The sequence below is a fragment of the Cibotium barometz genome, chromosome 39, assembly GCF_041138505.1.
Source record: "Cibotium barometz isolate CiBa-2024 chromosome 39, ASM4113850v1, whole genome shotgun sequence".
NCBI classification, from domain to species: domain Eukaryota; kingdom Viridiplantae; phylum Streptophyta; class Polypodiopsida; order Cyatheales; family Cibotiaceae; genus Cibotium; species Cibotium barometz.
The window spans coordinates 1,013,922-1,024,628 of record NC_141084.1 but is presented as its reverse complement, the minus strand read 5'-3'; positions in this window follow the sequence as shown (position 1 = coordinate 1,024,628).

Sequence of the window (10,707 nt, the reverse complement as noted above, 5' to 3'; positions counted from 1 at the left end):
TTCATCATTGGATTACTCTAGTGTTTGGTAATCCAATGATGAAATTCATACCTATATATTCCCATTTCATATGCCGAATATCCAAGGGATATAATTTTCCTAGCGTTTTCACTCTCTCTACCTTGATCTTCTAGTGTATTAAGCATTGGAAAACATGATGGAGTCTGTCCTTTAATCCATACCAAAAGAAACTCCTCTTGACTGCCATTAAATGTCTTTTTATAACCACGATGTCCTACAATGGGGCTATCATGATGAGCCTCAATCAAGATTATCTTCCTGAATTTCCCTCCCTTAGGAACACACATGCAGCTATTGAAATACAAACAACTACTTTCAATTTTGCAACCCTAGATTTTCCTCAATTCTTGAGAGGTCTTGCCTTCATACATTACCAAGCCAATGATTTGAGTAAACAACTCATGTGTCCCAATATTTTCCTTCATTTTTGTAGATAGAGGGTTTGAAATCATAGTTACTACAAGTAAAGAAGCTTTCCTTACATCAGCAAAAACCACATTCTCCTTTCTTGATCTATATTTTATTTCAAATTTAAACTCTTGCAAATTCTACATCCATCTCATATGATGCATGTTGAGATCGTCCTAAGTAAATATTCACTTCAAGCACTTGTGGTCAGTTTACTATAGTGAATCTATATCCTAGAATAAAATGTCTCCAGAGCTTCAAGGCATGCACTATTTGCCAATAGTTCCAAATCATCAACACATAATTTCTCTCATGAGGTTTAAGATTTTGGGACTCATAAGCTACTATAGGTCGACTTTCCTACATAAGGATCGCACTACTTGTGAATCCACATACATCTGTGATGACCTCAACAAGTATTGTTAAATTTTGGTAGTTTTAACATTGACGGATTGGTTTGTTGAGAAATATGGTGCCAAAGAGCACAAGGAAAATATGGAGTGAGTGTGAGAAGCCACATCACCAAGTGAGAATTACCCCACATGCAAGAGAAAGGACATGTTGTACTCTCCTCATATAAAAGGGGGACATTTGAAGCATTGGAATATAAGCACAACATCTCAAGTCTTTTCATGAGTACATGTTTCCATCATGTAACCTAACTGAACTTAAGTCTAAACTTAATTAGCACACACTCATCACAATGAGTCTTGTTCATCTTTATCCACCTTAGATTAGTGTGGTCATTAGTTGTAAGATTAGTTTATGATTAGGTAAATGTCTTGTTATTAGGAAGCTTTTTAGGAGAGCGCAATCCATGCTTTAAACATGGTATCAGAGCCTAGGTCTAGCTCTCCATTACATTTCTAGATCATTTTCTTAATTCATTGAGTTAAATTTTAGCATCATTAGTCTTAAGCACATTTCATCAACCCTCTAGTCACTTATTTATTTCCCTCACACACATAGCTTATTATGTCCCTCATCTCCAAATGCATTAGTTTAATTACCCTTAATTTCTTCCCTAATTGCTCACTATTTCCTATCTAATCTGCATTCCATGCAGCTCATGCCGGCTATCCGCAGCTCACAACCCCCCTCAAGTCAAGAAGCAAAGCACCATGTGCCTTGGCCACCACCACCACGAGGAGGTGGGTCTAGCCCCTATAGTGAGTCCATGGAGAGAGCTAGCAAAGGTGGCTAAAAGAGGTGGAGAAGCTGGAGAGCAGCATTGCTACCAAGAAGAAGAACGAACAGCAGCGGCGTGCATTCTGCAAGCATGCACCACAGCACAATCTCGCGACCATCACCTCCTGCAGATCATCACCACTCGATTTCAAGATAAGGTTGTCAAACCTTTAAGAATATATATATATATAATTAAAAAAATCTTAAATCCTCTTTATAAGAGGCTGTTCACATGTGTTGATACAAGGGTTGTTCACATGAACTATAATACATTATATCTATGGGTTTCACTCATCATTCATCATCACGGTCCTCAACACCAACATGGGCACTATCATCATTAACATGTGTGCCGCACAAAGGTCACTAATCTTCATCGATAAAAATTGTTCATCAAAATTTTATAACTCTTGTAAAAGCGGCCAAATGAGCACGCTACTGTTTTGTAAAAATGCCACAACCACATGAGTATGCAAGCATATGTGTGAAAACCATAAATGGGAAATTGCATCTAGTCCAAAAGAAGCTACCCACCTCACTACCAAAAAATTAGAAATCCTACTTCCTACAAAAAATGCTTATAACTAGCCTCTAGGACCGATGATGTATCCAAGCTAGAGATTTATCTCTCTCAGAAGCTAGAGCCAAAGTAGCATTAAGGGGGGGAAGTGCCAAAGTAGCACATGGGCCAAAGTTTCTCATAGCACATAGGGGAATGTAGAAAGGAAAAATTCAAACAACATTATGTAACCAACATCCAAACACCTTGAGTAGCCCAAAGATTTGGCACCAAGAGGGGGTGTTGAGAAATATGGTGCCAAAGAGCACAAGGAAAATATGGAGTGAGTGTGAGAAGCCGCATCACCAAGTGAGAATTATCCCACATGCAAGAGAAAGGACATGTTGTACTCTCCTCATATAAAAGGAGGACATTTGAAGCATTGGAATACAACCACAACATCTCAAGTCTTTTTATGAGTACATGTTTCCATCATGTAACCTAACTGAACTTGAGTCTAAACTTAATTGGCACACACTCACCACAATGAGTCTTGTTCATTTTTATCCACCTTAGATCAGCGTTTTCATTAGTTGTAAGATTAGTTTATGATTAGGTAAATATCTTGTTATTAGGAAGTTGTTTAGGAGAGCTCAATCCATGCTTTCAACATTTTTTTACCAAAGCAAAGTTCAAGTTATCAAATACACTCTGGCACATTGAATTCCATCAAAATGGTGTATCCTTCTTAAGAAGAGCTATTAAAGGTGAAGTAATCTTAGCATACATATGGATAAATATCCAATACCATCCAATTAACTCAAGAAAAACTCTAACTTCCTTCATCATTTTTGGTTCAGGGGCTAATCAACAATTAGCATAAACAAGGGACAATGTATTGACTATGCAAGTATTAATGGATGGGGATTATGTAATTTAAAGACAAATGGTAGCAATGGACAATGTGTTTTGATAGCAATAAGTGCAATTGAGGTGGTAATGGTTGCTTATGCATGTGATATACATTGTTGGTGCCTTTTTGAAAAATCTTGGAGCCTTTTCTTTTCGTGCTTGTTTGGAATGAACTTACATAATTGGATTGAGATTCTAGTAATGTAAAGAGAGTAGAGTGTTCAAGGGCTTATAATTCAAAGCATGTACTCATGCTTATGTACATTACAAACTCTAGTGTGTATTCATACTTGCATTATGCTCCTTGTTCCGTATCTTCATCAAAACCCATTGCTCAAAAGCTTGAAGTAGTCATCCAACAATACAGAAGCAATATAGTGCCCTCACCAAGGCATAACAAATGCAAAAAACCATCAATGATTGCATGTTTTCCCCCCCTTTCTTCAATCCAAGTGTTGGCTTCTTTGCATGTGTAGGGTAAAAGTGATTGGAGAAGTGTGTGTGAATGATCAAGAGCATGTAGAGGCTCAAGGTAACCTAAGCATTGTGCAAAGAAATGAAGAGAACCCCTTCGAAGGAAATAACCTCAGCATGCTTATTATGGAAGACTTAGATAATGATGTTAAAGAGACCCTTCAAAGATCTCAGCATGCTTCCTTTTAAAAGGAAGGAAAAACCTTGTGAAGCTATTGGAAACTGGAAAGATTCTATAGATGATTACTTCTACATAGCATTGGTACACATCAACAAATAGAGTAAAATGGCACTCGCTCATCTTAAGGTTATGGACAGGTTGGATATACCATCAGCTATAACTTGAACTCAAGATTTAATTCAATGACTAAGAGGATGGGAGTGATGAAGGATAAATTGGCTCAACCCATGAGTCAACACCATGGAGATTTCATTTGTGAAGAAAGAATTATGGTGTTGATGATAGCTAACAACTCGGGGGGCTCACTATAAGTAAACCCTTTGTAGCACGTGCGTTCAAGGCCTATTTTAGAAATCCCTTATCTGTGAATTTTTCATGAGTAAAACATACCCTTTTTCCATTCAACTTGTGAATACCCCCTTTAAATGGTACCCTTCAATATGTAAAAAATGTGAAAAAAGGGATTTTAAAAATTCCTTCTATTGAACCCACGTGCTACGCTTACATAATTAAGAGTGACCCCCCCCCCCCCCCCCCCCCGAGGCTAACAAGTTATGCATGAAGCTTCTTAGATGGTCATAGGGAGGGCAAGCAAGCTATGCAAGAGGCTTGTATATGAAGACTTAAGCATTTGATGGATACTAGAGGCCACTTATAAAGGATCTAGGACCATCTACATTTTAGTTTGTTCCATCTCACTTAAATGACAAGCAACAATAAACCTCATGTAAGCTAATGGATTCATGATTTTGGGGGAAAGAGGATATCTATTCATCCAAAGGCAAATCAACTCATATAGTGGTAGATGGCGATATGTATTGGGTTAAAGAAGAAGTTATGCATGATTGCGAACACATGTCTTTGACATAAAGGCAAAGGGAGGTACATGATAGATGGGTGGAGTTACCTTCTTTCAAAAAGGAGTATAAGGACTTTTCCCAATTCAGGAACTCTTACATATGCAAATGCAAAAGTACAAGCCCTCTACCCATCATGGGACTCCATCTTCTAATAGTTCAAAGGATGTAAGACAAGGCTTCCCTCTCCCAAGTTTAAGGGTGATAGTTTAGCTTTACATGAGTTGGAGGAGTGGATTATTAGGATAGAGACATCTTTTTCAGCTTTATCCCAAGAGTATGGTTTGCTTCATTAAAGGCACACGTTCAAACAAGGAAATATACCACACTTATGGGAAGATCTTTAAAAAAAATTTAATTTGACTTTAACTTCACCCTTGGCTCTAGAATTTGGCTTTCACTTCACCCTTGGTACTTGTTAATAGATACCACATGACCAATGGTATGACCTCTCTCAAAAGGGCATGGTGGTGGGTGAGAGAATATATTAAGAGTTTCATGAAGATTTCCATGTATGTGGAGGGCCTAAATGAGGAAATAAAGAATAAGAATTTTATACATGGGTTATATTCCTTCATTAAGGTGGATGAATTGGCTCAAAGGCCAAATAGTCTCAAGGAGGCTATGAGATTGGCTGAGATTTATGAGCCTAAATATAGGAAATATCTTCCATTCCTAGATTTTCTACAATCTATGGGAGTGGAAATCCCAAGAGTGAAGTTCAATTTGATGCAAAAAGGGGAATAATTTCAATAAAAATCCTTTTCAAACGTTCAACAACAAAGGATGGATGATCCAAATGTTGAAGATTTGAGAAGCAAGGGCTTATGTTTAGGTGTAAAGAGAGGTGCACTATGATTCTCATGGATGAAGGAGAGGAAGCCAAGGATTCTCATGAGAATGAGCAGTTTGAGGATTGTCATGAAGATATGCAAGATGAGGAGTCATAAGAGGACCACTCGTGCATAAAAATGGATGAGGAATTCCCATTTGATCTCAGTGGTAAGGATGATTGACACATTGTGATCGTCACACGACATCTTGCAAAGGCCCAAGATTAGCAAAATCTATGAATGGGAGAGTTACTCATATTTTGGTGGATTTGGGGAGAGCACTCATAGTTTCTTCAATCACAAATCTCTTAACTCTCTCAAGCTCACTCTGATGGAGCTACTCATAACCTTCCAAGTACAAGTGGCCAATGTGAAAAGAAAAAAACTAGGATGGCATGCCCCTCTACCAATGTGGTTTTATCCTCTTCATACACCTGGGAAGGTGATCTAGTGGTATTGGACATGGGTCCTATTGATGTGATAATGGGTTATGATTGGTTTTCATCACTTGGTGTGAAAGATCCTTGCCCCCTCCACGCAACAAATTCCAGGGGTGCTAGTAGTGGAAGTAGCACTTCTTGCAGAGGGCAGAGCCTCTCACTCGGAGCCTCACCCCACGGATATCCGAACAAGAGACTAATCCCTCGGTTCTTCTAAAATCAAACCCGGAAAAACTTCCCTCGCCCAGTAGACATAGTAGACATAGGCGATTCCTCCAGGATAATTTTATTCTAACGTAGTCAAGGTCATCACAAACCAAACTGATCAGACTGAACCCGTAAGTCTCATGGTTAGATCAAGGAAAAGACTTGCACTTGGATCATAGAGTCCAACGCTTTTTTCCTCATCAAGAGGCACAACCGTTGATTCTTTTTCGTAGAACAAGGGTTATTCAGAGTTTACTTCAACTATCGTAACTTAACAGAATTGAGTCTCATTTTAGGGATCCATCAGTCCAGCCTAACCCCATCCAATTCCATGGGTTAGCCAACCACCGAACCATTGTAGCGATAGGATCCATTTATAAATTTGGTTATGTTTTGCCCCGGGTACTAGGGAAAAGAGTTTCCAGGCCCCCTAGCCGACGCTTCAAGCAAACTTCAAGATATTCACACCACTTACACACCCAATATGAAATTGCATATTTCACAAATTCAGTTGTCTTTAAAACAATCTTTTAATGAAACCATAGTATCACTGATCATAATCCTCCAAAATATCCAGCTTGAATTCTAATTTCCAATCATTCCTTCATCGGTGTACCTATAGCATCATTGGCAAAACCAAAACGCTCACCACCTATTCACTCAGGGGCCTTTTCAATAGTTTCTAGCTCATAGTACTCGGAAATATATTCACATAAGAAAATCCAGATGGACTCTCCGTTGAAGATCAGCAAGATTCAACCAATAGATCCATATAAAAGAGCCATGGACTCATCCGTTGAGGACCAACAAGGACAATCAACGAGATCCATGCCCGAGTTCAGAAAACAACTCTAACTCCTTGTTCAATTTTCTTCCTCGATGCACGCGTGGGTATCTTCGGCGACCCAGAGCTCGAGCACCGTACCGTCAGCACCCTCTAGGTTCCTTTGCAGGTCACCTAGCGCTTCACTCATAGGCCGCTTCCTTGGTCCCTCATCCACCGTATATCGGAAGCTCACAATTCAAATCAGACCGAGGCTGGTCAAGACCTCGGCCGACCTTGCTGCGCGAGACGTCCTCCATTGACTCTCCATCAGCTGTTGCAAATTTATCACTTAGGCCTCCACGACCTCATTCACAAGATGGTCAAAATGCTTCCCCAGCATTCTTGATATAAAACATTCATCTAAAAACAGGTCATAAATACAATTTCTAACGAGCTCTCATCTTTCCACATTGTTCCACATCATTTCTCGTTATTCCACATTCTTCTACATCAATTCACATTACTTATTCCATATCCAATCATATGTATTCCCATCATCTTCATCCATTCTCATCCAATCATATCATAATACATCTCATCACATCTATCCAATCATATGTATTCCCATCATCTTCATCCATTCTCATCCAATCATATCATAATACATCTCATCCAATCATATCATAATACATCTTCATCCATTCTCATCCAATGATATCATAATACATCTCATCACATCTATCCAATCATATGTATTCCCATCATCTTCATCCATTCTCATCCAATCATATCATAATACATCTCATCACATCTATCCACATCACATCACATCTCATCACATCACATCTCATCACATCCAATTACATCTATTCAAATCCTCATTACATCACGTCACATCCATCCTTATCACATCTCATCCATTCACATCTACCCATATCCACATCACATCACATCTCATCTATTCACATCTACCCCGATCCACATCACATCATCACATCACATCCATTCACCTCACATCTCATCCATTCACATCTATCTAGATCCACATCACATCACATCACATCTATCCATATCACATCTCATCCATTCACATCTACCTAGATCCACATTCATCCACCTTACATTACATCACATCCATTCAGATATCATCATATTACATTCACATCCATTCAGATATCATCATCCATCCATTCACATTACATTCACATCCATTCAGATATCATCATCCATCCATTCACATTACATCACATCCATTCAGATATCATCATATTACATTCACATCCATTCACATCTCATCGCATCCACCCATTGACATCTCATCACACCCATTCATATCCATCACACCCATTCACATCCATCACACCCATTCACATCTATCACACCCATTCACATCCATCACATTCATTGCATCCTCATCACATCACATATATTCCACCCACATTACATCACATCCACATCTCATTCTCATCCATTTACATCACATCACATCCTTTCACATATCATCACATCTCAATCTCATCTCATCACATTCACATCCACATCCATTTACATCACATCACATCCCATCCACATCTCTTCGCATCCACATCCACATCCATTTACATCATCACATCCTTTCACATATCATCACATCTCAATATCATCTCATCACATTTACATCCACATCCATTTACATCACATCACATCCCATCCACATCTCTTCACATCCATTTACATCACATCACATCCCATCCACATCTCTTCACATCCATTGACATCACATCACATCCCACCCACATCTCATCACATCCTATCACATCGCATTTACATCTTATCACATCAACTCACATCTTATTACATCGCATTCACATCTTATCACATCGTATTCACATCTATTCATATTTGGTAACATTGTCTACTTTCGATACCGATGATGGGACTTTTTTAAATTTACATCACATCACATCCCACCCACATATCTCATCACATCCTATCACATCGCATTTACATATTATCACATCAACTCACATCTTATCACATCGCATTCACATCTTATCACATCGTATTCACATCTATTCATATTTAGTAACATTGTCTACTTTCGATACCGATGATGGGACTTTTCTAAATTTCTGCCAATTGCTTGGCCTAGTGAAAGGTACTTTTTCTCGATGGATATTTTCATATTCTTTCTCAAATTTCTCAAGTGAAATATATTCAATATTCTTCTTTAAGTAAAAGATTCACGGGATTTATAAAAATCAATTCTACCCATATTTCCCAATAAAATTAATAATGCTCAAAATTTCACTTTTGATAAATACTCATAATTTCAATTATGCTAAAAATTCCTCTTTTACCATTTAATTTCTTGGATCTTAATTATCATGAGAATTCCTCTTTTTATATAAAAATAAATTTATCAAAGTTTTCTCTTTTTCCATTTAATTACTTGATTCTCAAATATCATGGGAATTCCTCTTTTTGCATAAAAATAAATTTACCAAAAAATCCTCTTTTTCCATTTAATTACTTGATTCTCAAATATCATGGAAATTTCTCTTTTTGCATAAAATAAATTTACCAAAAATTACTCTTTTCTCTTAATCAATTAATTAAGCATAATTATAAAAAAAATATTTCTCATGAATATGATGAAAATCATTCTTTTTTGCATACGATTTCCAATCCTAGAATATGGTAGGAAGTCATTTTTTAGCATTATGCATAAAAATAAGATATGTGTTAATTTCTAAAAATTTTACCATAGCTTCGCTGCTATTACAGATAATTTTCAATTTTTTTAGAAAAGAATAAGACTTTGTAATACAATTATGATAGAAGAACTATCCTTAAATTTAAATCCAAATTATGGAATTAAATCATAAATTTACCATAATTTTACTAACATAAAAGCATAAAAATACTATTTTCTTAACCTCTAGCTTAACAAGCTTAGAGTTTGGTTTTTAAAAAAATAATTTATCAATGAGAAGCATTCATTTTCTAAAGAATTAGCCATAGGAATGACTATTCTTTTGGCAGAGAGAGATATACATAAAAAAACATTCAAAATAAGCATAAAGATTAACTTTTTTTGTGATTAATCATTGAAGTTCTTAGAGAAAGCTTGATTTGCATTAAAAACAACTAATTAGAAACTTCTCAAGCTTGAGAGGGGTTGAGAAGTGAAATCATTTTAGATTATTAACAAAAACCATGAAATTCCTTCTTACCTCTTAGTTTGGCTTGCTTCTTTATCTAGAAGTGAAGCCCCCAACCAATCAATTGGTTTAGTGAGTTGAGAAGAAAGCTCCAAGAGTTGTTGAAGAGAGAGAGAAGCTCCAAGCTCTCCAAAAGTAGAGGATTTTAAAGGGATAATAGTTCATTATTTTAATGTAATATTGGCATGGTATAGTTCACAGATTTTTTTACAAAAGACTAAGGATCTATTTATAGGTGAGAGAGGCCACTAACCAAGTCCAACTGGGTTCTAGCTCTAAGTTTGGCTTGCTTCTTTATCTAGAAGTGAAGCCCCCAACCAATCAATATTTTAATGTAATATTGGCATGGTATAGTTCACAAATTTTTTTACAAAAGACTAAGGATCTATTTATAGGTGAGGGAGGCCACTAACCAAGTCCAACTGGGTTCTAGAATTTTCCAGGTTCAGTTTGACTCAATTTGGACAAGATTTGGACCAATTTGGCTCTCTTTTTTATTTGGTTTGATCCAGGAGAGAGGAGAGATAAAAATATCACAATTTTTTTGAATTAAAAACCCTTCCACATGTGTGAAATAGGCGCCTACCTCAAGAGTCCCCCTCTCCTTTACCAAGGTGTCAACAATGCATCATTATTCCAAAATATCTCATTTTTTTTCATAATATCTCATAGTTTTTAACTAATAAACCTTGTACTCAGTCAACTCTTCATCTTATGT